Source organism: Nycticebus coucang, chromosome 18, assembly GCF_027406575.1.
Source record: "Nycticebus coucang isolate mNycCou1 chromosome 18, mNycCou1.pri, whole genome shotgun sequence".
In the NCBI taxonomy this organism is placed as follows: Eukaryota; Metazoa; Chordata; class Mammalia; order Primates; family Lorisidae; genus Nycticebus; species Nycticebus coucang.
The window spans coordinates 63,339,606-63,364,318 of record NC_069797.1 but is presented as its reverse complement, the minus strand read 5'-3'; the positions used below and the strand labels follow the sequence as shown (position 1 = coordinate 63,364,318).

The window sequence follows — 24,713 nt, the reverse complement described above, 5'->3', positions numbered from 1 at the left end:
AATGTAAACATAAATGGAATAATGTGAAACATTAGGTACTCTATTCTACTGTATTGCTGTTTCCACCCTTAACATATCTTTCCTTTTGGAACAATATAAAGCAGTATTTTCCTAACTTTATGCCATCAAATCCATTTATACAGATGCTTGACACATTCAATTATACAAAATCAATTTGGATCAAGATAGAAAATAAACGTTGCTATGTAATTAATGAAAACAAAGAAGATGTTAAAAAGATAACTACAAGAATACCCAGGGTTGGGCACGGTGGCTTACGTCTACAATCCTAACACTTGAGATGTGGAGGCTGGTGAATTGTCTGAGCTCACAGGTTCAAGACCAATCTGAGCCAGAGTGAAACCCCATCTCTAAAAAATACCCAGGCACTGTGGTGGGTGCCTGTAGTCCCAGCTACTCGGGAGGCTAAGAGAAGAGAATCACTTGAGCCCTAGAGTTAGAGGTTGCTGTGAGCTATGACGCCATGGCACTCTACCAAGGACGACAAATTGAGACTGTCTCAAAAAAAAAAAAAAAAAAAAAAGAATACCCAGATACATGCAGGATTCCCACTTATATAGATTTGATGAACAAAACATCAACACATTCACTTAAATACTGATTTAATCCATGGATCGAGGCCATATTTTCAAAGTATTTTAAGGATACCAGGACAATGCAAAAGTTGGAGAGAAAGGAGCTGAGGCACAATATGTGCTTGCTAAACCAGAACTATGTTTATTCAGCTAGTGAATACACAGAGTAATAAATTTTTACTTTATGATAGTAATTAGGCTCACAAACACCCAGAAACAGAAAATACGGGTTTTAAATGTAGTTATAAAGGTCAGACTAAGGTGCATTTACTCAAAATTTGGGGTTCATTAAGTGGTAGCAAATAAAATCATTCTTCAGAAAAATGCACATTTTTCAGTGTACATATTATTGGGGGAAAAAGGGGAGAAGAATGTGCATTAACTAGTGAAATCTACCAAGCTGCATATCAATAATCTGTTATACCAGTTTGAAGACAAGGGAAATATTCTAATATAATTTCAGATTATGTTTCATTTGATTAAAATAGACCTTAAAGTTGCTTTGCCAGTGTGCTAAATTAATTTTTTACTTAAACACTTGGACTTGAACTCCAGGACTAAATATTTATGGAATTATCTGTTTTTAATCTGTAGATTAACTAAAAAAATAACAATTTAAAAACTATAACAAAATTGAAGCAGTGTGACTCTAGCATCAGTGAACCACTTTTAACAGTTAACTGTAGAGTTAACGAATCCTTGCATTCATTCAGTCTTCTGTGCCTTAGCTAGAACGCGTAATTACAAAGGACAATAGTCACTGGTAAAAGCTTCAGGACAAAATGTGCTTAGTTAAAGTTCTCAAGTGTGTTTAGTGAAAGTATAGGGCAAATATACTGATGAAAACCATTGCAATACGAGTGAATTTTGTGTTAAATTGTTCATAGATGTCACCTTAAACAGAAAAGGCTTAATAACATCTGTGACTTATTAGGCATTTCCAGAGTCTACATCATTAGCGTTGCAATTTTAAGAGGACATTTTCATATGGTTATTGTTTGTTTCTACTTTCTCTCCTACATGTGACTTCTTCCTCTTCTTGGTGCTTTTCATAATGTGTAAAGTCATCAAAGATTGAGGTGGCATGCTTAAAAATAGCAATTATTTCAATTACTTGCTTATAGCTTTTTCTAAGGGTACCTCTTGTCCCTTAAATCAGTAACTGGTCTGTTTTCATTATTTTCTAAGTGAATATGCTATAATCAGTCATTTGGAACATCTTTGACAAAGATCCATTTAACTTCAAATTTGCCCTTTCACTTATCCTGAGACCAGACATCAGCATATGCATTATATAGTCCACAACAGACTTCATTTCAGCCACTCCACAAAAATGTCCACTGCCATACACAATGAAGAGTAAAGTGGGCTTTTCCCATTCAGGAAATAAGGTGCATACAAACACCACCATGATTAGTGCTACACCAGATAGTATAATGCAATGATGTATGTCATTCTCAGAGTAGCTTTTAATTGTAAATACATATCCACTCTTCAGGTTCTAGTCAAAGTCATTGGAATTATAGTTGTTTATGACCTTTAGCTTTTCCAGCACTGGATACATTTCTACTCTAGAAAGTGAGATTTATAACACCTAAACCAAAGCTTTCACTGCCCACTCTGCTATTCTGGTTGAAGCCCACTACCCTGTTCTGAAGAGTTACCCAGAGACTCTGCAGCTGCTGCTGTCGAGACTGCACTTGATGAGGCTGGGGTTCTTGTTGCTGCTCTGGTTGTGGTGGCTGAGACTGATGCTCAGGCAGCTGGTTTTGTACTAATACTGGTGGCTGAATTAATGACTGAGGCTACTGGATTATAATTTAAAGAGGCAGAACTAGTTAGGCTGGTTAAGCCTTTACCGCTAACCCCTTTACAACTCAAGTTCCAATATTCATATTGTATTTTATAGAAGGCGGTAGCACAGTAAAATCCCCAATTCCCCCATTGACTCAGGTTCAAGTTTTGATTGGGGTTTGCCAGGCCTTCTGGGAACAGCAGCCCAGGAGGTTGATTTAAGTGTTGCATGGCTAACCAGAGGCACACTGTTTGCAATGCTGGTCATACCACTCCCATTCATGGCTGTTTTGTCACTGCAGCTGTCAGGTCACTACCAATCTTCAGTCCAGTAATACCTTACTCAACACTGCTAAGGCCAGTCACTTTACTCAAAGTATCACTGCCAAATCCAACCTGTCCCTCAGTAATACTTTTCCCAAGAGAACTAAGTGCTACTATAAGCAGAAATTTGTGTTGACTGTCTCTGAGATCAACTCATCCCCTATATAAAGAAATCAACATTATCAAGAAAAAAGTTAAATCTACACTGACTAAAAAATGGAGGGGTATTTCCTATTGCCCCGTGTTGACAAAAATACCACTGGTACATAATGATGTTCTCCATATGACATGAAGAGTAAATTTTGCGTTTAAGTGTTCAAAGATGTCACCTTATGCAAAAAAAAAAAAAAAAAAACAACTTTAATAACATCTTCTTTGACTTGTCAGGCATTTCCAAAAGTTCTTCATTTGTCCACAGGTTGTCAGATACTGGTCTCCAGCCATGGACCACCATGCTGCTTCCCCAAGAGAATATGGAAATCCAACTGATGGAGCACAATAACTAGGAAAGTATGGATTGAAAAACGGTGGGTAGCTGCTACTCTGATTTGTTGGGCTACTTAAGTATCATCATCATCATTCACAGCATCTTGTTGATGAATCAAATCATTTTGTACTGAAAGTAAAAGCAGGTAACTCAAAATATTTAGCATTTCAAATAGCCTTGCAAAGTATCACCTCCCCATGGATTATCTTTATCTCCTTGCCCTTCAGGTCTCTGATCCACGCTACTGGCTGGCGTTCTTCACCACAACTGGAGAGAAGCTACTGCTACTGCCTAGGCCTCTCCCCATGTACTCACAGCTGCTAGTTGCTGCCCTCGGCCATATGATTATACCAGCTGCCACAGGCCAAGAAACCAAAATGAGGGTCTCTTATTTAGAAGTCCATGGAAAGGGCCTTTCTTTTCCACTTGCATACTCCTCCTCCTTTTCTTCCTTTCTTCCTTTTAGAGATGCAGTCTCATTATGTTGCTCAAGATAGACTCAAACTCGTGGGCTCAACTGATCCACCTGCCTCAGCTGCCCAGGTAGCTTGGGACTGTAAGTGCACACCACTGCACTCAGCTTGAGAATGAACTGGGTAAGGTGAACAAAGGTAACTTTTTTTGCAGTCTCATATAAATGAAAAAAACAAAATGGGATGATAGCTGGAAGAAGTAGGGGCAAGAGAGAGTTTCCTCTAGACGAAAGAAGTCGCAGTATGTTTTTATGCTGCTAACAGCAATCCAAAAAGGAAGAAGAGGAAGAATTATAGCAACAATGTCTTTGAGGAGGAGTAGGCTCTAAAGGACATTCGGAGGGAAAGGTTTTCGATAGAGGAGGACAGTTAATTCAAAATAACATTAGTAAAGATGCAGTTGTGGGAAGATAGTTTTTATTCTTATTTATTTTCTCTCTTTTTGAGATAGAGTCTCACTATGTCGCCCTCAGTAGAGTGCTGTGGCATCACAGCTCACAGCAACCTCAAACTCTTGGGCTCAAGCGATTCTCTTACCTCAGCCTCCTAAGTAGCTTAGACTACAGGCTCCCACCACATGTATTTATATTCTTAATGAAACAGAAAGCAAGGTTATCATCTGAAAAACAGAGTATAAAAGGAAATACTGAAAATATGAGTGGAGTGCAAGGATGTAAGTAAGCAAAAAGAATGTGGAAGAACTAGGATAGTATAGTTGGACAGCTGAGTAGCGCTAAACAATGAATTTAAAGTCATTCTCTTGTCAAGAATTTAAACAGTTGTTTTGCTCCAGCCATACTCACTTATAAGTATACACATATAAAATAGGTAGAGCTGATTTCAGTCAGGGTTTTGCCAAGGAAGAACAACCCAGGGAGGATGGTCAAGGGGGCTGAAAGTAGATGCAGGTAGAGCAAGCGTAATGACAAACTGTGGGAATTCAGCTAGTTAAAAAAGGAAGTGAGGATGTGAGGGTATTGTTAAATAGAAAAGGTAATAAATGAAAAGGTCCCAGTGAGGTCAAAGAATTAGGGTCGCTGGGTATGAGAAGTGAGCCCCAAAACTAGAGAATAAAATACCAGAAGCTGGGCAGCGCCTGTGGCTCAGTGAGTAGGGCGCCGGCCCCATATGCCGAGGGTGGCGGGTTCAAACCCAGTCCCGGCCAAACTGCAACAAAAAAATAGCCAGGCGTTGTGGCAGGCGCCTGTGGTCCCAGCTGCTCAGGAGGCTGAGGCAAGAGAATCGCCTAAGCCCAGGAGTTGGAGGTTGCTGTGAGCTGTGTGACGCCACAGCACTCTACCGAGGGCAGTAAAGTGTGACTCTGTCTCTACAAAAAAACAAACAAAAAAAAAAAATATCAGAAGCTGATACTAAAGAAAGTTGTAATTATTAGCAATAGGTAATAATAAGTTCAAAGACAATAACCTTCAATTCCAGCCTCACATTAAAGTCACCTTGGAAAATTGTTAAAAATGACATCCCAGGCCACATCTGAGACTAATCAAACCAGAGTCTCGAGGAGAAAGAATTTATAGTTTTTCAAAGATCCCCAGTAAATACAGATGCACTGAGGGTTTAAAAACATCTGCATAAACTATGCCATAGAAGTGAACAGCTAAGACAGAAGACAAGATGACTGGAGGAGAGGAAGTCAAGAGGCAGGTTGACTTCCTCTCAGCATCCAAAATGCTTTGGGCCAGATGTTATTAGGGATTTCAGATTTTTTCAAATTTTGGAACATCTGTATTATACACTTAACAGCTGAACATTCTTAATCTGAAAATCCAAAAGCCAAAATGCTTCAGTGAGCAGCCTTTGAATGTCATGTCAGCACTCAAAAAGTTTCAAATTTTGGAGCATTTAGGATTTTGGATTTTCAGATAAGAGTTACTCAACCCATAGAAGAATCATCTATCTGGATACTAAAATAATTACAATAGAGTAGAGGGACAGTGACAATGAGCCCAAAAGAAGTATAGATGCAGAAAAGAGAAGCAAAGAGAATGTCTTAGTTCTCAATAAGAGGAGCCACCTCTAAAGAACTCAGGGGCAGGAGTTCCCCCAAGAAGAGAGGTAGGCTTCAATTAGAGCAAGGAGATGAAGGTACTGTTTGGAGAGAAAGTTAAAAATAAAAGGAACTGTAGGGCAGTGCCTGTGGCTCAGTGAGTAGGGGCACCAGCCCCATATACCAAGGGTGGCGGGTTCAAACCTAGCCCCGGCCAAACTGCAATAAAAATAGCCAGGTGTCATGACAGATGCCTGTAGTCCCAGCTACTTGGGAGACTAAGGCAAAAGAATCGCCTAAGCCCAAGAGCTGGAGGTCGCTGTGAGCTGTGATGCCACAGCACTCCCAAGGGCAATACAGTGAGACTCTGTCTCTATAAAAAAAATAAATAACAATAAAGGGAATTGTTCAGATGACTGACCACTCCAGAGGCACAGACTAAGATGAAAATTAGGGTTAGACAAGATAGACTGAAGAGAGGGGTTCAGATCAAACTAGCGGAGGAGGAAAAGGCCAAGAAATCTTAGCATGCAAACCACCGTATTTCTTAACATTGCAGAAAAACAAAAGAAAAACCTTTGTGAAATTAGAAAAAAGCTTTTCTGAACCCAGCCACATTCTAGAAGATTTAAAAATTCATTTCAAAAAAAGAGAATCACAGAAAAGTATCAAGATCAATGCCATACAAAGTTATTATAAGAAAAGCAAGAATAACCAGCAGAATAACATCCCTGTAATGAAAGGCATGCCCACATAACCAGTCAAAACCATAAAATTCTATTTCAAAATAAATTAAAACATCTTAGGGCAATGATATAGACATGAAAGAATAACAGAAATAAGAATTATAAAAACTCAAAATAAGATGATATAACCTAGGAAAGAATTAAAAAGAAAAAGAAAAAAACCATTTCAGAAAAGAAGATAAGAGTGAATAAAAACAGATAATCCCTTAAGAAAAACAGAAGGTAAAAAAGAAGAAAATCTTAAAAGTCAGTAAGAAACAAAAAGATAAAAAGGATTTGAGAGAAAATAACAAATATTGAAGATAGGTAAAAGAAGACTGAATAGATAATATAATAGGAGCCCTTGAAGAAAAAAATTAAAGGAACAGAATAGTAAAAACAATAATTTAAAACTTTCCTGAAATTAAAAAAAACAAAACTGAAACTACATTGTGGAAGACCACATGTGTACCTGAGAATATCAACTTAGAATGACCAATTACTGAAATGACATATTCCAATAAAATTACTTAACTTTAATGAATAAGAAAAAAATGAAGATGGGGGTCAAAGAATGGGAAACAGAACGATACAGACAGGAATTAGACTCCAAGAAATGAGAGATGAACTGGCAGTACTGAGTTTTTTATGATATAAAAGGAATAAAGTGAACAATGAGATTAAACCTGAAAATTTCAGAACATACAAGGGTGGTAAAATTGTATGTGTAGAAGGAGAGAAAAAAAAAACAGTTACTTATAAAGAGTCAGCCACATCAGACTTTTAATCTCCTGTACAAGAAGCTTAAAGACAGTGGAATAACATGAATACTATAGACTATGATCCATGACCACTATATCTGGTCAAAATAGTACTCACTGATCAAGACAAAAGGCAACTTCATTCAAGTAAGGATTCAGAAATTATGCCACGTACTATAAGGAAATTATTCCAAAGTTCTATCAAAATTTTTGCATCTATTGAAATAGACATAGGGCTCTTTTTTCCACTCTCCATCATTCCCAGAATTGTAGCTGGCAGTAAAGATATGGCTAGATCCAAGAACAATATAGCACACAACCAGTGCTGAAAATGGCACAGAAATGGCTTCAAGCACTCAGATTCTAAGGAACGCATAATTTTGCCAAGAAGTTCCTCAAATTTCAATTTAAGGGACAGGATTAGGATTAGGGGGGAAAAAAAAGTAAGTCCTCAAAAAGATTCAGACCAACATTTTCAAGGTAATGAGTACCTGTATAGAGGCCAATAGGTACCCATTAAGCCCAAAGCTATCAAATATGATCTTTCAAAAGGTGCTAGCCCTAAATTGGATGATATTACCCCTGTCATCCATCCCAGTCTCTATAAGTTTGCTAATGTCCACATTGTCAACGTACCAAGCTACGGCAACCACAGGCCACTACTGAGGTCAAGGCTAAGACACAGGACCCACAAAGTCCTTCCAAAGATTCCAAAATAAAGCCTTTTGTACATCAACTTTGAAGACTAAAGAATTATACAAAAGTTGGATTGCTGTCTACATGGGCAAGCATATCCTTAAGCCATTTTTTATAAATACAATACAAAGCCCCCCAACTCTCCCCTCAAAAGAGAGATAAACATATAGTTTTTAACTTTTTAATTTGTTAATGTAATAAAACGTTAATATTTTAATGTCCTTACCATCTTAGAATAAACCCTACTTAATCATGATGCACTGTCTTTTAAATACACTGATGGATTTATTTTGCTAATATTTTATTTAAAATGTTTGCTTCTCTGTCACAAGAGTCAAGTAATGCTTATAACAGCAAAAAAAAAAAAAAAAAGGAAACAAACTTAACATCAATACATCAGTTGAGGAATAGCAGAATAAGTTACAGTACAGTGTGCCATAAAATATTCTTCAACTCTATTTGAATTCCATTTACTTAAGTGGAGTGACAGACATGATATATTGTCAAATGAATAATGCAAGTTACTAAGCAATGTAAATAATATGATCCCTACTTAATTTTTAAAAAGCCTATGTATATGTGTATATATGTTCATTTATTTTTTGAATAAAGAGAAAAACATTAAAAAATACTTATCACCAAAGTACTAGTTAATGTTGGCTACCCCAAGGATTATAAATGGAGAAGGGGGAGACCCAAGGAGAGACAAAAATGCTAACCTTTTCTTTATTCACGCCTAGAATTTATTTTAGTGGTTGCAAGCACGAACATTAATTTGGTAATTTAAAAAAAGGGTAGGGAGGGAGAAACTAGCTGCCTGTTACAAATAATGACAAAATTTGTTGACAACCTAAATGCCTACCTTTAACACACCCAAAGACAAAAACAGAATTAAATTCTTTTAGGTAAAGAGAGAAATCATTATGAAGTTCATTTATTTAAAACTACAAAACAAGGCCAGGCATGGTGGCTCATGCCTATAATCCTAGCACTCTGGGAGGCCGAGGTGGGTGGATGGCTTGAGCTCAGGAGTTTGAGATCAGCCTGGGCAAGAGCAAGACCCCCATCTCTAAAAATAGCAGGGTGTTGTGGTGGGCTCCTGTAGTCTCAGCTGCTTGGGAGGCTGAGCCAGGAGGATCTCTTGAGCCCAAGAGTTTGAGGTTGCTGTGAGCTATGATGCCCCAGCACACGACTGAAGACAACAAAGTGAGACTCCGTCTCAAAAAAAAAAAAAAAAAAATCCAATCTGCAACCTGGGTAGAATGCTGCGGTGTCATAGGTCACAGCAACCTCAAACTTCTGGGCCCAAGAGATCCTCCTGCCTCAGCCTCCCAATGAGCTGGGACTACAGGTGCCTGCCACAACACCTTTTTAGAGACAAGGTCTCACTCTTGTTTAGGCTGCTCTCCAACTCCTGAGCTCAGGCAATCCACCTGCCTCAGCCTCCCAGAGTGCTAGGATTGCAGGCATGAGCAATGGCACCATGCCTTACCATGGGTTTTTTTGAGCACCCTGCATGGCTAAAAAGATTCAGATAAGATAACAAAGAAAAGCTGAACTGACAATGTCTGCAAAAATTTAGGGAAGAAGCTGGGTGAAGTACATATAAAAAAAGAAAAGTCCAGGACACTTTCCAAAGTCTAATGAAAATTTCTACTAATTACTAGACATTGTCCTAAAATTTTTCACTGCGATTTTTTTCATCATCATAAAAGTCCTACAAGATAGGTTTTTAGCCCCTCATACAATTAGTAAGTGACAGAGCATTAATTCAAACCCGTTTTCACTATTCAAGACTCATAAATTCACATTCTTTCCACTATACAACTGGTTTCACCTTGTAAAATATATAAGCTTCTTACAACCAAACAACACAACTGTCATCCTGTAATACGTGAACATCTGAATAACAACTTCCAGAGGAAGTCCCTCTGCCTCTTTAAAGCTCTAAAAAAAAAAAAGGGGTAAGATTCACTGACCATGAAGCAGGATTTGGGTGAACAAGGTTGGATGGTTGTTTGTTTATGTACTTTAACAAGTCTTCATTCTACACGTCTACTAAAGCTAATTACCTTCATTCATCCCAATTCACAATCCTAGGGACCCCTACAGAATTCTATGGACTTTGAACAGAAAGAGAATTCTAGAGTACAACCAAAGTTTTCACACCCAGACTAGCTGTGACTTGTCAGATTTCAGCAACTAGAACTAGATACTGTGGGACTCTCCCTCAATACAAGATTAGGAACAATGGGCTAAGAAGAGATTGCCTTCTTTAGGCATAGGGAATTTACTAAGATTGGAAGGAGATTCTCCAAGCCTAAAATGACTAAATCACAGTGTCTACATACTCATTCTCATTTCCAAGTTTAATAACAGTAATCTACTTGTAAGGCTGCATTCATAGATGGGAAAGGGGGTTTCTATGGAAATAAAAATCTGTGCCTTATTTCTTCATATTGTCAATCTTTATAGTCAGTTATGTCATCATATGATAATACTTGCCATGGTATTATAGGCATGGAAATAAGTAAGCATGACTACCTGGTCCAAAGATCCAATTGGAATAACAAAAGTTGTCCATTATTATTATTTATATATTTTTCTTGATGAATTTTATATCTGCAATACTTGCTGATATTTAGAAAAAGGAATATATAAATCACTGCCTTCTTTTCATAATATTTTGCCAAATAAAACAGTAAAACTTGTTAACACTGGCTAATGAAATTTTGGGGAAGTGGCCAATACTAATACGCTACATTTTCTTTCTTTTTTTTTTTTTGCAGTTTTTGGCCGGGGCTGGGTCTGAACCCACCACCTCCGGCAAAAGGGGCTGGGGCCCTACTCCTTTGAGCCACAGGTGCCGCCCTAATACACTACATTTTTAAAAAATATATCCTTCCCAACAGAAAAAATACCTAGCACACATAATTCTGAATTATAATTTTAGTTTTTATTTAAGGAAGAATAGGAAATTTCCACCCTTAACTGAAAGACAGCTGTAGCAAAAGTAACTACTTACACATAGAAGGTAGTCAGTAAATATCTAAATAAATTAATATGTTAATGCACTCCATAAACACCCCACTCCACCCTCCGTTTTCCAAACTCCTGTATCTTACACACAAGGCATCTGCATAACAAGTTAATATACAAAATCAAGGTTCTTTCAAATATAACAATGAAGGCCAGGCTCGGTAGCTCATGCCTGTAATCCTAGCACTCTGAAAGGCCAAGACAGGCAGACTGCTTGAGCTCTAGAGTTTAATTAAGACCAGCCTGAGCAAAAGTGAGATCCTGTCTCTCCTAAAATTAGAAAAAGTCGCTGGGCATTGTGGCAAGCGCTTGTAGCCCTACCTACTTGGGAAGCTGAGGTAAGAGGAACACTTAACCCCAAGAGTTTGAGGTTGCTGTGAGCTATGATGATGCCTTAGCACTCTACCCAGGGCAACAGAGTAAGACTCTGTCTCAAATAAATAAATAAATAAAATATAACAATGACATAATGCAAAATATGTATGTGAGAGACTAAGATCTTAACAAGGAACAATATTCTCTTACATGGTATGCTCCAAACTCCTAGCCGCTTGGGATATTTCTCTTAAAAAAGTAATATAATCTTATAAGATGCTTTATTGGAAACTTCTTCAGAGTTAGATGTAACAAAGGTGTCATAACAAAGGTGTAACAAAGGTGTCATAACACAAGGAGGTACAATAGAGACCTGTGAGATGATCAGTACTAACGCAAAGTGGATGATCTTTTCTGAGTAAATTGAACCAAGTAAGCCCTGAAAACACCACAACAGACACAATTGGTTTTATCTCCAACTCATGACATTGAGTGAACACTTAATAGGCACAGACTATGTAACAGACCAAGGATTGGCAAACTTTTTCTGTAAAAAGTTAGATAGTAAACATTTAGGCTTTGAAGGCCATATGGTCCCTAGAGCAACTAGTAGTCACTCTGCTGTTGTACCTGAAAACAGCCATAGCCAATATGTAAACAAATGAGAATGGCTATGTTTCAATAAAACTTTCTTTATGGGCAAAGAAACTTGAATTTCCTTTAATTTTTAAGTGTTACAAAGTATTATTCACCTTTTGATATTTTTTTCAACCACTTAAAAATATAAAAGCCATTCTTAGCTTGCAGGCTGTACAAAAACAAACAATGGGTTGGATTTGACCTATAGACTGTAGTTTACCAAGCCCTATGACAAACAAAGAAAATAATTTGGCTAAAGTTCGCATAGGGAACTTTCTAATCTCCCTGCCACCAGAAAACATAAAAAAGAACAAAATATGATTTATCTTTAGAGTTAGTTGTAATTACAGTCCAGGAAGTTACTCTGAATAATATTTTAAATGGTGTGTGTATTTATATGGTCCTGATGCCTAACCTTTCCTCTAATTCCACAATAAATGATGAGGTTTCAAAGCCATAACTGAGATAACTATCAACAATCTTTACTCAAAAGCGATAATGAACACCTACTATGCACTAGCTATACTGATGCTGAAAATAAAAGCATGCTTAAAAGGGCTCACTGACTAGTGATGAGACAGTCATATAAATACTTAAATACGTTGTGACAACTACTATAAATTGCAAGGGGAGAATAGAGAATAGCATGCCCAAGCCCACCTGGAGGAGTAAGCACGATCTTTTTCACTCTAAAGATACTGTTTGGGCTAAGACACGACCACTGAGGAGTAGTGTGCCCAGAGAACAGAGAGGAGAGGAGTAGTCCATGAAAAAGAACTTCACAAAGAAAAGCATGAATGAAGGAACCACAGTTCAGTATTGCTGAAGCATAACATTGAAGAGGTAAGCAATGAGTCTAAAGAAGAAGCAGGGACCAGATTATGAAGAATCTTACATGGTTTGCGAAGGAGCTTCCATTTTATCCATTCAGTGATGAGGAACCCCCTGAAAGACTCTGAAGAAAAGAATGACGTGATCAGAGGTTCTGAAAGATTCTGCAGAAAAAAGTGACGTGATCAGATGCCCATTTAGAAAAATCACTCTGGCAGCAAGGTGGAGGTACCTAGGAAAGAAAGGTACATAAATTTGACAAGAACAGTGAAGATATCTACTGGGCAATTGGATTTTTTTTAAAAACACTGACAAGATCATTCACTATAAACAACTACCCAGTTTAAATGACTAACATCAGACTCTCGCAAGTTCTGAAAAAAAGAAAGATATTTTAGAATTGGTACATACAATGCAGTGAATAAAAGCAGAAACTGATATCATAGGGCAGAAAAGGGTAAAGAAAAGGCATGATTAAGACTAACACCAACATAACTCTTTTGCCTCTTAAATTTGATGTTTACCTTCATCTATCCAAGGACAAACAAAAGCTGAACATAACAAGACATATGTCATATGGACGTGGCCCATAAAAAAAAGCAACTTATCTGGCATTTATCCACAAACATAGCTTTCACATGATTTATAAAAAAATTTTTTTTTTTTTTTGTAGAGACAGAGTTTCACCTTATGGCCCTAGGTAGACTGCCATGGCATCACATAGCTCACAGCAACCTCCAACTCTTGGGCTTAAGCGATTCTCTTGCCTCAGCCTCCCAAGTAGCTGGGACTACAGGTGCCCGCCACAACACCTGGCTATTTTTTTGTTGCAGTTTGGCCGGGGCCGGTTTTGAACCCGCCACCCTCGGTATATGGGGCCGGCACCCTACCGACTGAGCCATAGGTGCCGCCTGATTTATAAAATTTTTTAAAAATAAACTGACCTACCAAAATTATTTCCACAAATAATTATAGTATTATAATTACTTAATTTAGAGTTTTCTGGAATGAGAATGGACCCTACTGGCTCAACGCCTGTGGCTCAAGCAGCTAAGGCATATACCTGAGCTGATGGGTTGGAATCCGGCCCGGGTCCACCAAACAACAATGGCTGCAACCAAAAAATAGCCGGGCATTGTGGCGGGTGCCTGTAGTCCCAGCTACTTGGGAGGTGGAAGCAGGAGAATTGCTTGAGCCCAGGAGTTGGAGGTTGCTGTGAGCTGTGATGCCATAGCACTCTACCTAGGGCAACAGCTTGAGGCTCTGTCTCAAAAAAAAAAAAAGAATAGACCCTACCAGAAATTTTTTCACTTACTGCATCCTCAACTTGCCTTAGTATTCTAAAACTGACACAAAATTTTTGTTCTCCATCTAATATTACCTTGAATCTCAAACACTCAAAGTAAAATATCCCCTAAAAGAAAAAAAAAGGATCATTGAATAGGAAAATTTAAGTGTTTTCTTTTTTTTTTTTTTGAGACAGAATCTAATTGAGTTGCCCTAGGTAGAGAGCTGTGGCATCATAGCTCACAGCAACCTCAACTTCTTGGGCTCAAAAGATCCTCTTGCCTCAGCCTCCCAGGTAGCTGATGGGTTTCAAACTCCTGAGCTCAAGCAATCCACCAGCCTAGGCCTCCCAGAGTGCTAGGATTACAAGCATGCACCACCCTGCCCCATATCTTTAAGCTCTTTTTTTACCCAGTTTCTCTCGATGGCCTTTTAAAGAGACTAACAATACACACGTGCCATTACCATATACACATCTCCTCAACTCATTTTTCATCTTAAATGATCTTCATCGAATACAAGTTACTACGAAAGATGCTATTCAAATATACCAAGTGATAGCTGTCATGGCATTATAAAAAACTATTTATTAGGCCAGGCACTCTACTCAGGGTGCCAGAGTGAGACTCTGTCTCAAAAAAAAAAAAAAAAAAAAAAAAAAGACTCTAATGTCTTCTGCCAAAAAAATAAAGTTAAACTATTTACTTATTATAGTACATTTATATAGTGCCTTCCCCTAAATAATATTTGATGACTATAGGCACATTACCAAATGTGATAATGTGGAGTCTCAATTCATTCACAGAAAAAAAAAGAAATGTTCAAATAATTAAACTAGCTTCCAAACCATTTTATGGTATTTGATACCTTGATCAGACTATTGCTAGTAAACAGCCATATGCAACGACTTGTTCTAGCTCCTTAAAATAAAATCTAGGTACCATACTGCCAGTAAAAATATTCCAGCTAACATTGGCATTGAATTGATTGAATCTGGGTAAATTCAATCCAGTGTAATTCAACTAGTGTGCCCAATCAATGTGCCTCAGGTCCAATTTTAATTCTATTGTAAAAGGAAGAAATATGACAAACAAAGAATTTTAATGCACTTCTTTCAGGCACACTTTTTCTAACTCATATCCAATCAGTAGCATCTAATCCAATTCCCTTTTGGAACTACTGAATTAGTATACTCCCTCCTAGGGTCTATTTCCCTCTCCATTCAAAATAATTCATACAAACTCATTTAGAAAATATTATACTAAAAGAGCAAAGGTACTTGAGTAGGAGAAAAAAACACAGCTAGCATGGGATAGTCAAGAATCAATGATATAAGGAAATAATCTACTAATGTTTAACAATTTTAGGTTTTATAAATGAAGTAGGCTAAAATGAACTACCAACCAGTAAAAAGCAGGGTCTGAGTCTATGACAATTTATTAAATATATTGTTTTATAAACATATGTGCTGAAAACGTTTAGCCATTATCAGATTATGCTGAATTCCTATTTTAATAAATGTATATGAAAATGGAGGAAGTGGTTACATGAGATGTATGATTCAGGGCATAAGAAGAAAAAGTTTCTGTTTTTTAAAAAATGGCAGAAACTATTTAGTTAAGAGAAGAAAATAACTATTGCAATTGTGAGAGGTAATATTCCACTTCTTAAACTGAGTGAAAGACACATGAATGTGAGATACATTGTTATTCTTCATACTTTACACATTTTTGTAAATATTTTGTCACATAAACTAAATATCTATAAAACAATGTTAAAGTGTAAGAAAAATCTGAACAAACATTTGTTGATGGAAGAAGTATCCTACTCATTTTTGCTAATTACAATACTTTTTTTTTTTTTTTTTTTTGAGACAGAGTCTCACTATGTCACACTCGGTAGAGTGCCCTGGCATCACAGCTCACAGCAACCTCAAACTCTTGGGCTTAAGGAATTCTCTTGCCTCAGCCACCCAGGTAGCTGGCACTATAGGTGCCTGCCACAACATCCGGCTATTTTTTGGTTGTAGTTGCCATTGTTCTTTGGCAGGCCCAAGTTGGGTTAGAACACGCCAGCCCTAGCCACTGAGCTAAAGGCACCAAACCAAATTACAGTACTTTTTAATATAAATGAATAGAGGCCAGGAATAGCAGCTCACACCTATAATCCCATCACTTTGAGAGGTCAGGATGGGAGGATCACTTGAACCTAGCAAGACCAGCCTGGGAAACATAGTGAGACTCCACCTCTACAAAAAAATCTAAAGATGAGCAGGGTGTGGTGGCTCACACCTGTACTCCCAGCTACTCTGGAGGCTGAGGTGGGAGGATTACTTGAGCCCTGGCAATCAAAGCTGCAGTGAGCTATGACTGTGCCACTGTACTCCAGCCTGGGCAACAGAGAAACGAAAGAAAGAGAGATTATAAAAAATTTTGAGTAGATAGGAAAAATATCTGATAATTGCTCCTTAATTTTCCTAGAGAAAATTAGCAGTGAAGATTTACTGGTACTTCTAAAGAGACCAAATGTGTGTGTGTGTGTGCGTATAATGTATGTTTATTTGCACACTATGTATACACATACACCACATCAGACTACTTGACAATAACTTTTTACCTCTCAAGTATCCCCCCAAACCAACCAACCTCACAAATATTTCCTTGACCACATAAGAAGCAATGATACTCCTCTCCTCATTATTCCAGGTACAAATTGAAATATAATACCTAAAGAGAAATGTTCATACTGTAAATAATTATATTTTTTGCATATATGTAGTCTTAATGTTTATGTAAGTCATACCAGGTTTATCCCCTTCGAGTATCTGCTTTATGATGTACAGGTGTATTTTATTTTACTTTTATTTATTTATTTATTTTGAAACAGAGTCTCAAGCTGTCACCCTGGGTAGAGTGCCATGGCATCACAGCTCATAGCAACTTCAACTCTTACACGATTCTCTTGCCCCAGTCTACCAAGTATCTGGGACTACAGGTGCCCGTCACAACACCCGGCTATTTTTTTGGTTGCAGTTGCCATTGTTGCTTAGCAGACCTGGGTCACATTCAAACCCACCACCCTAGGTGTATGTGGCCAACGCCCTTGCCGACTGAGCTATGGGCGCCACCTGCAGGTGCATTTTAATTATGCCTTATCAATCACTAATTTGAGTGAGAGGGCAATATAGTATTCTGATGAAAAACACAGAGACTAGAGCAAGTTCCCAATTGAACCCTAGCTCTTTCGCTTCTTAGCTATATAACACTGGGTAAGTTATTTAACTTCTCATTTCAGTTTCTCATCTGTGAAATGAAAATAACAGTATATATACCTCATAGGGTATTAAAACTGATTAAAACAATGTATAATAGGATTGACAAAGAATAGGTACTATACATGGTAGAAGTATGAGCTCTTACTACTAGTACAGTTCACTCTTCAACAATACGGGTTTGGACTAACCAGGTCCAGCATACACAGACCTTTTTTTTTCTTCAACCAATACAGTATTTATGGGATGCAAAACTCACTTATACTTTTCCTACATTTAGGAGCTAAAACCAATAGCCTGTGTATACAGAGGAATGACTGCAGTAGTAATGATACACACACACACACACACACACACATATACATATATATATTTTTTTGAGACAGAGTTTTCACTTTGTCTCCTTCAGTATAGTGCCATAGCATCACAGCTCATGGCAACCTCAAACTCTTGGGCTTAAGCAATTCTCTTGCCTCAGCCTCCCAAGTAGCTGGGACTACAGGCATCCGCCACAATGCCCAGCCATTTTGTTGTTGTTGTTGCAGTTGTCATAGCAGGCCCAGGCCAGGTTCTAACCCGCCAGCCCAGTGGGTATGTGGCCAGTGCCCTACCCACTGAGCGATGGGCACCACCCTATCGACTAAAATCTTAAAGGAACATGGAACACAAAAATAAATTTGTTACAGCGGTAGAACTGTGAGTGGATAATTTTGTTAACATTACTTGTTTTGAACATAAATTAAATCGTATGCTGAGAAACCTAGTCTCTTTCCCCTCTAAAATTATCAGTAACATTCTATTGCCTTGATTTCCATTTTATTTGCATATAAATATCTATCCACTAAACAACCAATATTTTTTTTTTTGAGACATAGTCTCACTATGTCGCACTCAGTAGAGTGCTGTAACATCACAGCTCACCGCAACCTCAAATTCTTAGGCTTAAGTGATTCTCTTGCCTCAGCCACCTGATTATCTGGGACTACAGGCACCCGCCACAACGCCTGGCTATTTTTTTCTTTTATTGTTGTTGTTTGTTAGCAGGCCAGGGCCAAGTTCCAACCCACCTGCCCTGGTGCATGTGGCCAGTGGCCTAACCACTGAGCTACGGGCATCCAGACTATATATATTTTTTGAGACAAGATCTTGCTCTGTTGTCCAGGCATGATTGTGCAACGGCATGATCACCACAGCTCACTGCAACCTCATACTTTGGGCTAAGGTGATCCTACTGCCTCAACCTCCCAAATAGCTGGGACTACAGGTGCACGCCACCACACCAGCTAATTTTTCTTTTCTTTTCTTTCTTTCTGTTGCTCAATCTGGTCTCAAATTTCTGGGCTAAAGAAATCCCATCTCCAAACATGCTCGAATTACAGAAGTTAGCTACTTACCCAGCCATTAGTAATATTAATAGTATTTCCATCTTACCAAACATACTGCAAACATTCTTAGTAATCTTAATTATTAACTAAAATCGGATACTGCCTGTATTAAAAACAGACACCAAATATGAAGCCTGATTAATAGTAAGTTTAAAGCTCTGCAACTCTAAAGAAAATAGATGATTAATAAACCTACATGATAATTCTATCAAGAACAGTCCCACAAGTGCAACTATCAATTTCTTCCCTTACACAAGGGGGCAGTGATAACAAGAAAAGAACGGGGCTCTGCAACACCTCTTCCTACAGACAGTAGGGGGTGGCAGTACATATGGCTTACAGTAGGAATAAAACAGGAAGACCCAACAGAATTGCTCTTTATTCTCCTCTGTCCCTCTCTTCTCTTTTTTAGCCCCACTAGAGCCTCAAGGTGAGGGGCATATCTACAGAAAAGACTAAAAACCCTAAATTAATTGCCAAGGAAATTCAGTTTTGTCTTTGAGACAAATGATCCCTCAACGACTGAATTTGGATCCAGGGAAAAGTCAGTTATATATTTTCAGATTATCTGGCAAATTACTATAACAACAACATTCAGAGAAGTAATTCCTTGTCACAAGAATGATATAAAACACTAAAATCTCATCAATAATTAAATATTTCCTAATGAACACATCCAGATGTTTCAGCTTTTGTTTCATAGTATATTGACACACATTATACGTACACATACAAGTTATATTAAACAGCTCCTTGAGGTGTCTTTTGTTACTTCTGAAATTCTAGCTACATTTGACAATACTCTCAAAACACAGATGTTCCTAAATGGAAGTAACAATGTTTTTGCAGCATGTAGATAATTTCATATATGTATATATACATATATCTATATATAGATACAGATATCTACATGGAGGAGGAAGAGAAGGAGAAGCAAGGGAATATTTAATGCTTTTATTTTAGTGCTCACATTCCTAAGATGATCTACCTGGGAATTGCTGCAAGAAGCATTCCACCGACAGTATCCATGTTGTTGCTTTTTATGCCAATTTACTGTATTCAATTTTTCCTTATTTCACCATCCCCAAACCAAAGCGTACAAGAACATTTCACTACTGCCATTCTCTGTAATTAACCATTGCGATAGCTCTTGGCTCCAGCCCCTCAAAATGCCTGAAAATTTATCCCTTTTGTTCACCATATTGTTTTGTTTTCCTCATTCCAGATATGTTCACCTGGGTAAAAACCAAGAAAGGGTCACATACAGAAAATAATTCCCTTTGCCTAATGATCTTGAATTCACAATTATGGTCAAGATTCTTTTTTCTTTTCTTTTCCTGGAGAGAAGCAGAGAAGAGAGTGAAAGACACCCGAAACACCAAATCTTCTTCCTAATGTTAATTATCTTTGTTTATGTTTTGTGAAAACATTTCAAACATTCCACACCTGGAATGGAAGACAGGACACAATTTTATCAGCTCTCTACCCACTGACAGCAAAACCTGGAATTATTTTAGCCCATTTTTTCTTTCCCATCTCACAACCAGACATAATTTGCTTTTTTCTTTCACGTGGTTACTTTCTCTGTCACACACACACACACAAAAAAAATCCAGCTTATCACAGCTCTTCTCGATTTCTTGCGGTAAAATATCTAGCAAGGAGCCTCATTAATCTTTTATTATACTACACCTCCTTTCCCAGAGGATTTATTACTATCACTAATACCACTTCTGCCATGAATTCCAACGCCACCCAGGCCAGCCCATCCTGTGCCTTACCTGACAAATTTCACAACTACTTTTATGCTGCATTCTGGGGGCACATTTGCAACTCGTTCTGCACCACATTCCCTGCCACTTTCAGCAATGTGCCTCGCATCTTATCCTAGATCCTCGTCATCCGGAGGCTCTCTAGGTACCAAATTACACGACACCTTCGGTGACAGCTAAGTGGCGACTCCGGACCCATATGAAGCCAGGCTTCGAGCCACATTCGGAGCCAGTCTTCCCAACGCCTTTGACACGGGCTGCACTTCGCTGCCCATTTCGCTGCCTCTCTGCTCGCCCCCGCCCCTCTCCCTCGAGCCGAGGCGTCGGAGGCAAACGCCCCTGTCACTGAAGCGACCTTTCCTCATCCAGCGCCCCGGGTCTCTTACCTGCTGTTCTGACGGGCTCGCCGCACCTCGGGGTCAATCGCCAGTCCCCGGGGTCTCCTGGGAGGACCACGCCGCCCGCCGGCGCCGCCCGCGATACCCAGAGCGCCTCGCTGCCCTCGGACGCCCCGCGGTGGGTCTGCGCCCGGGTAAGGCACGGCGGGGCCTCGCGGCCGGCGAGCACAGCCCGCGGCGGTCCTCCTGTCAGCGGCGGCGCAGGGGCCGGCTCTCGCCCCTCAGCTCGGCGGCGGTGGCAGGCGCCTTGCTCCGCCTCGCGCGGCACAGCCAGGAGGTGAGAGCGAGGGGGATGGGAACGGGGGCGGGGCCGCCGGAGGAGGCGCGGAGGGCGGCGGCGGCGGGAGGGTAAACGCGGGCAGCCCCAGGCCGGGCGCTCCGAGCGCTTGCAGCTTCCCCCACCAGGCGGGCGGCTCGCGCAAGGCGGCTGTGCCAGCGGGCCCCGCCGGAGCAGCGAACCCAGCAACCAGCGCCCGGCCGGCCGCTCGCTAGCGCCGCCGCCGCGCTGGGGGCGTCGCACCCTCGGAGGCCGCCCGCAGCCCCGCCCCCTCCGGGCCGGGGTGGGGAGGGGCGCGAGCGCGGTGGGAGGGCGCGTGCGAGGGGGCGCGTGCGTGGTAAGGCGCGCGCGCCCCCGCCTCCTCCCCAGTTTGGGGGCGGGGAGTCGCCGGGGGCGAGAAAGGAGACGAAACCCTTCTCTGCGCGGGAAGATGGTGCGCTGGCTCTGGCGAGCTGAGATGTCTTGGCATTTCTTGTTTCCTCAGGGGGCTTTGACTGGTGGGGTGGATGGCATTTGGTGGGGAAGCGGGGAGGAAGCTCAATAGCTGGTCAGGCCCTGCATAGTTAGGCTCCGCCCCCGGGTGATGTCACTCTCGAGGTGTCTGCTGCTGTCACGTGCGCCCACTTCGGGGCCTGTCCTGCTTTGATGGCCAGAGCGTTCCTCCTGATTTCCTCTACACTTCTGTCACCTTAGGCACATATCACTCCTAGAATTATCGAAGCCTACAAGTGTCAGTGATTCTTTCCTTGATTCTCAATTGTAATTTGTGGACTGCTTCAAGAGGCCGTGTTTGGCTGTGGTGGGAATCAGAATGAGAAAACTGGGGAGCCACTGGAAGGGGAGAGAAGGGAGCCTTTTTTAGAATAATTGCTGAAAATTCACGAACCACAGCTTTCGAGCCTGAGGTAAAATTGTGACGCTGTTTCTATCACTGCCTGGTTGGATGAGAAATAATTGGTTTGAAGAGCTAGTCGGCAAGGTACATAAAGCCACTACATTAAAGCCGCATGGAAGAATATGGGCCATATGTCCCCCACCACCTAGATCTTCTTCACCTTTACTCTTACTTTCTCTCCTATCATAAAACAGCAAGTCAACTTTGGGAGATATCTGAGACATAAACATTTTCTTTTGCTGCGAGATGATGCAAGGCAGTCACTACTACATAACTCTGCCTGGTTCAGCCTCCCTCCCAGAAACTGAGATGACCTTTTCTGGTCATCTACTTCCTAATGAGATGCCATGATTGGAAATAGATGCACTGAATTACATCAGTCAAGGAAGCTGTTGTCTTTGGACCTTCTAAGGTGAAAGAGGTTGATTTGGTAACAGCGCTTGGAATCTAGTAGCACTATTTCCAGGAGTTTTCTTGATTTTTTTTTGAAAGTTAGTATTAATTTCAGAACAATAAAGGAAATTGAATATGTAATCAGGTCCAACAGCTCATCTCAACAGTGATTCCTTGAAAAGTCAGAGCTAGAGCAGTTTTAAATACTACAACAAAAATGGAAAGGTGAAGGACTGACATAGGGAATCTTTTGTTAACTCCGAAAAGTTAGATTAATCTAACTAAAACCCATCTACCTGTGGTGGTAGAGGCAGGGTAGTGATTACTTACCGGGGAATTGACTGAGAGGTAACAGGAGAGATCCTTCTGGGTCTCCTTCTCCTTTTTCCTTCTGAAAAAGTTCAGTATTTTGATATAGTTACAAGGGTGTGTATATTGATTGCAAAATGATCTGTGCATTTTTTTGTGTATTTTTATCTCAGTTTTAAAAAAAATCACATAACGCCCAAAGAAGCATTGGAGTGCATCATCATTGGAGTCAGAAAAACTAGGTTTGAATCTTAGGCTCACCCACCACCTACCAACCATGTGACCTTGAGCAATTCTATGAACCTTCTTTTCTTCAACTATGTATCTACGGTGGATGCCGACACTTCACAGGAAGGTTGTAAAGATTAAATGAAATTCTGGAAAATACTTAAACATAAATGCTCAGGAAACAGCTATTATGTCATCCTTCTTACGCTCGCATTTACCCTATTTAATTCTCCTTTGGACTTTTTAATTTATTAAATATTTTTAAGATTATTTTGTATCTAATCCTTGCCCTGTGAGTTTCACTGAGGCTAGTAACATTCCTTCCCATGAAAAATAACAAAAAGCAGTTGGGGGTGGAGTATGTTGGTTTAAACTAGTTCAGGTGCCAGCATGTAAAAATTATGCTGCTCCTTGTGGAGCATCAGGAAATATTGATAGATTTAAGAAATTGACACAGTTTTACTAACACTAAATCTAGTTGTGTCGTGCTTAAGCAGATCTCCACATGTTAGAAAATAATGGGGTTTTTTTGTTTGTTTGTTTTGCAGTTTGGGGCCAGGGCTGGGTTTGAACCCACCACCTCCAGCATATGGGGCCGGTGCCCTACTCTTTGAGCCACAGGCACGGCCACAGAAAATAATGTATTTTTAAGAAATGTTTTTCTTCTAAATTTGTTTGCAACTTTTTTACAAGGTAGGAAATATAAAATGTCTAATAATAATTCACAAAATGAAAACCTATAAGCACATTTTTACTGGAATTTAGAAAATCACTGTAATTGTTCAATATTAGCAACAGAGCTCTTATCGAATTTTCACACAGTAAGGTCTGATAGCTGTGACCCACCTGGTCTCTTGTTCTGATAAAGTGAATAACTCTCACTCACTCAAGAGTAACCCTCATCCTACTTCCCAGATCAGTCCCCACTTCTTTTGGCTGACCTTTCCCAAATCCCATTTTAACACGGGACACTGCAGTATCCACTGCAATGAACTCGCTGTTTTACTATTTTCATCATTCAACATGCTTCTAATCAGCTCATTCTCTTCCACCTAATTCTACTGTCAAGCCTTACAATTTGTTTCCACACTCTAACTTTGCATGGAAACATTGTGTGCCTGACGGACGTGACAATGGGGTACACGCAGGGACAGACAGCAACATTGCAAAGTGAAGTCACCTATGTTCTCAATCTTCTCCTGGATTTTCTTTTTTGTCACTAAAATCTGAAATCCTGAGGATGATAATTTTATTACCTACTAAAAATCCATTCTAGTCAAGGTAATAAATTAAACTTGAAAACTTAAAGTATGCTATCAAAGAAGAACCTCCAAATTATTGTCCAGAAAGTAACCCAACCTTACCCTACATCTCCCAACTTTTCAGTGCCATCTGTATCATTCAAAATGCCCATTCTTGTTTCACCAGCTGAGCATAATCACTCACCTCTGCACATGTCTTCCCCTGGTACCTCTAAGCCTCTTAAGTAAACAATCAGGCCTATCTTTATCCTTTACACTCAATTCTCTTCCTATTGAACAAAGAATAATACCATTTACTATTGATTAATCGCCTACTGGCTGCAAATACTTGACAAATTGCTTTATATACTACCTTGTTTAATCCTCACAATATCCTATCAAACAAATATTTTGTTTATTTATTTTTAGAGATAGGGTCTTGCTCTTTCACCCAGGCTAGAATGCAGTAGCATGATCACAGCTCACTGTAACCTTGCAATCCTAGGCTCAGGCAATCCTCCCGCCTCAGTCTCCTGAGTAGCTGGGACTACAAGCACATTCCACTTTGCCTG

At 39.7% G+C, this 24,713-nt stretch overlaps 2 protein-coding genes and 1 pseudogene across 12 annotated transcripts in view; 1 reads left to right on the top strand and 2 right to left on the bottom strand.

Annotated features, from left to right (window-relative positions):
* Window positions 1-20,915, bottom strand: part of TANC2 (tetratricopeptide repeat, ankyrin repeat and coiled-coil containing 2) — a 382,898-nt gene extending 361,983 nt beyond the window's left edge. For 6 of the 7 annotated variants that reach the window (XM_053567902.1, XM_053567904.1, XM_053567905.1 and 3 more), the window contains exon 1: window positions 20,787-20,915. The gene's annotated coding sequence lies outside the window, so the exon portion shown is untranslated. Of the gene's footprint in view, window positions 1-12,749; window positions 12,900-20,786 lie in introns of those variants that run through there. The other variant, XM_053567903.1, reaches the window with a different exon arrangement.
* LOC128571140 (YTH domain-containing family protein 3-like) lies at window positions 1,588-23,925 on the bottom strand (annotated as a pseudogene).
* MARCHF10 (membrane associated ring-CH-type finger 10) overlaps window positions 20,946-24,713 on the top strand; it is a 239,954-nt gene continuing 236,186 nt past the window's right edge. For all 5 annotated transcript variants that reach the window (XM_053567916.1, XM_053567913.1, XM_053567915.1 and 2 more), the window contains exon 1: window positions 20,946-21,075. The gene's annotated coding sequence lies outside the window, so the exon portion shown is untranslated. The remainder of the gene's footprint in view (window positions 21,076-24,713) is intronic.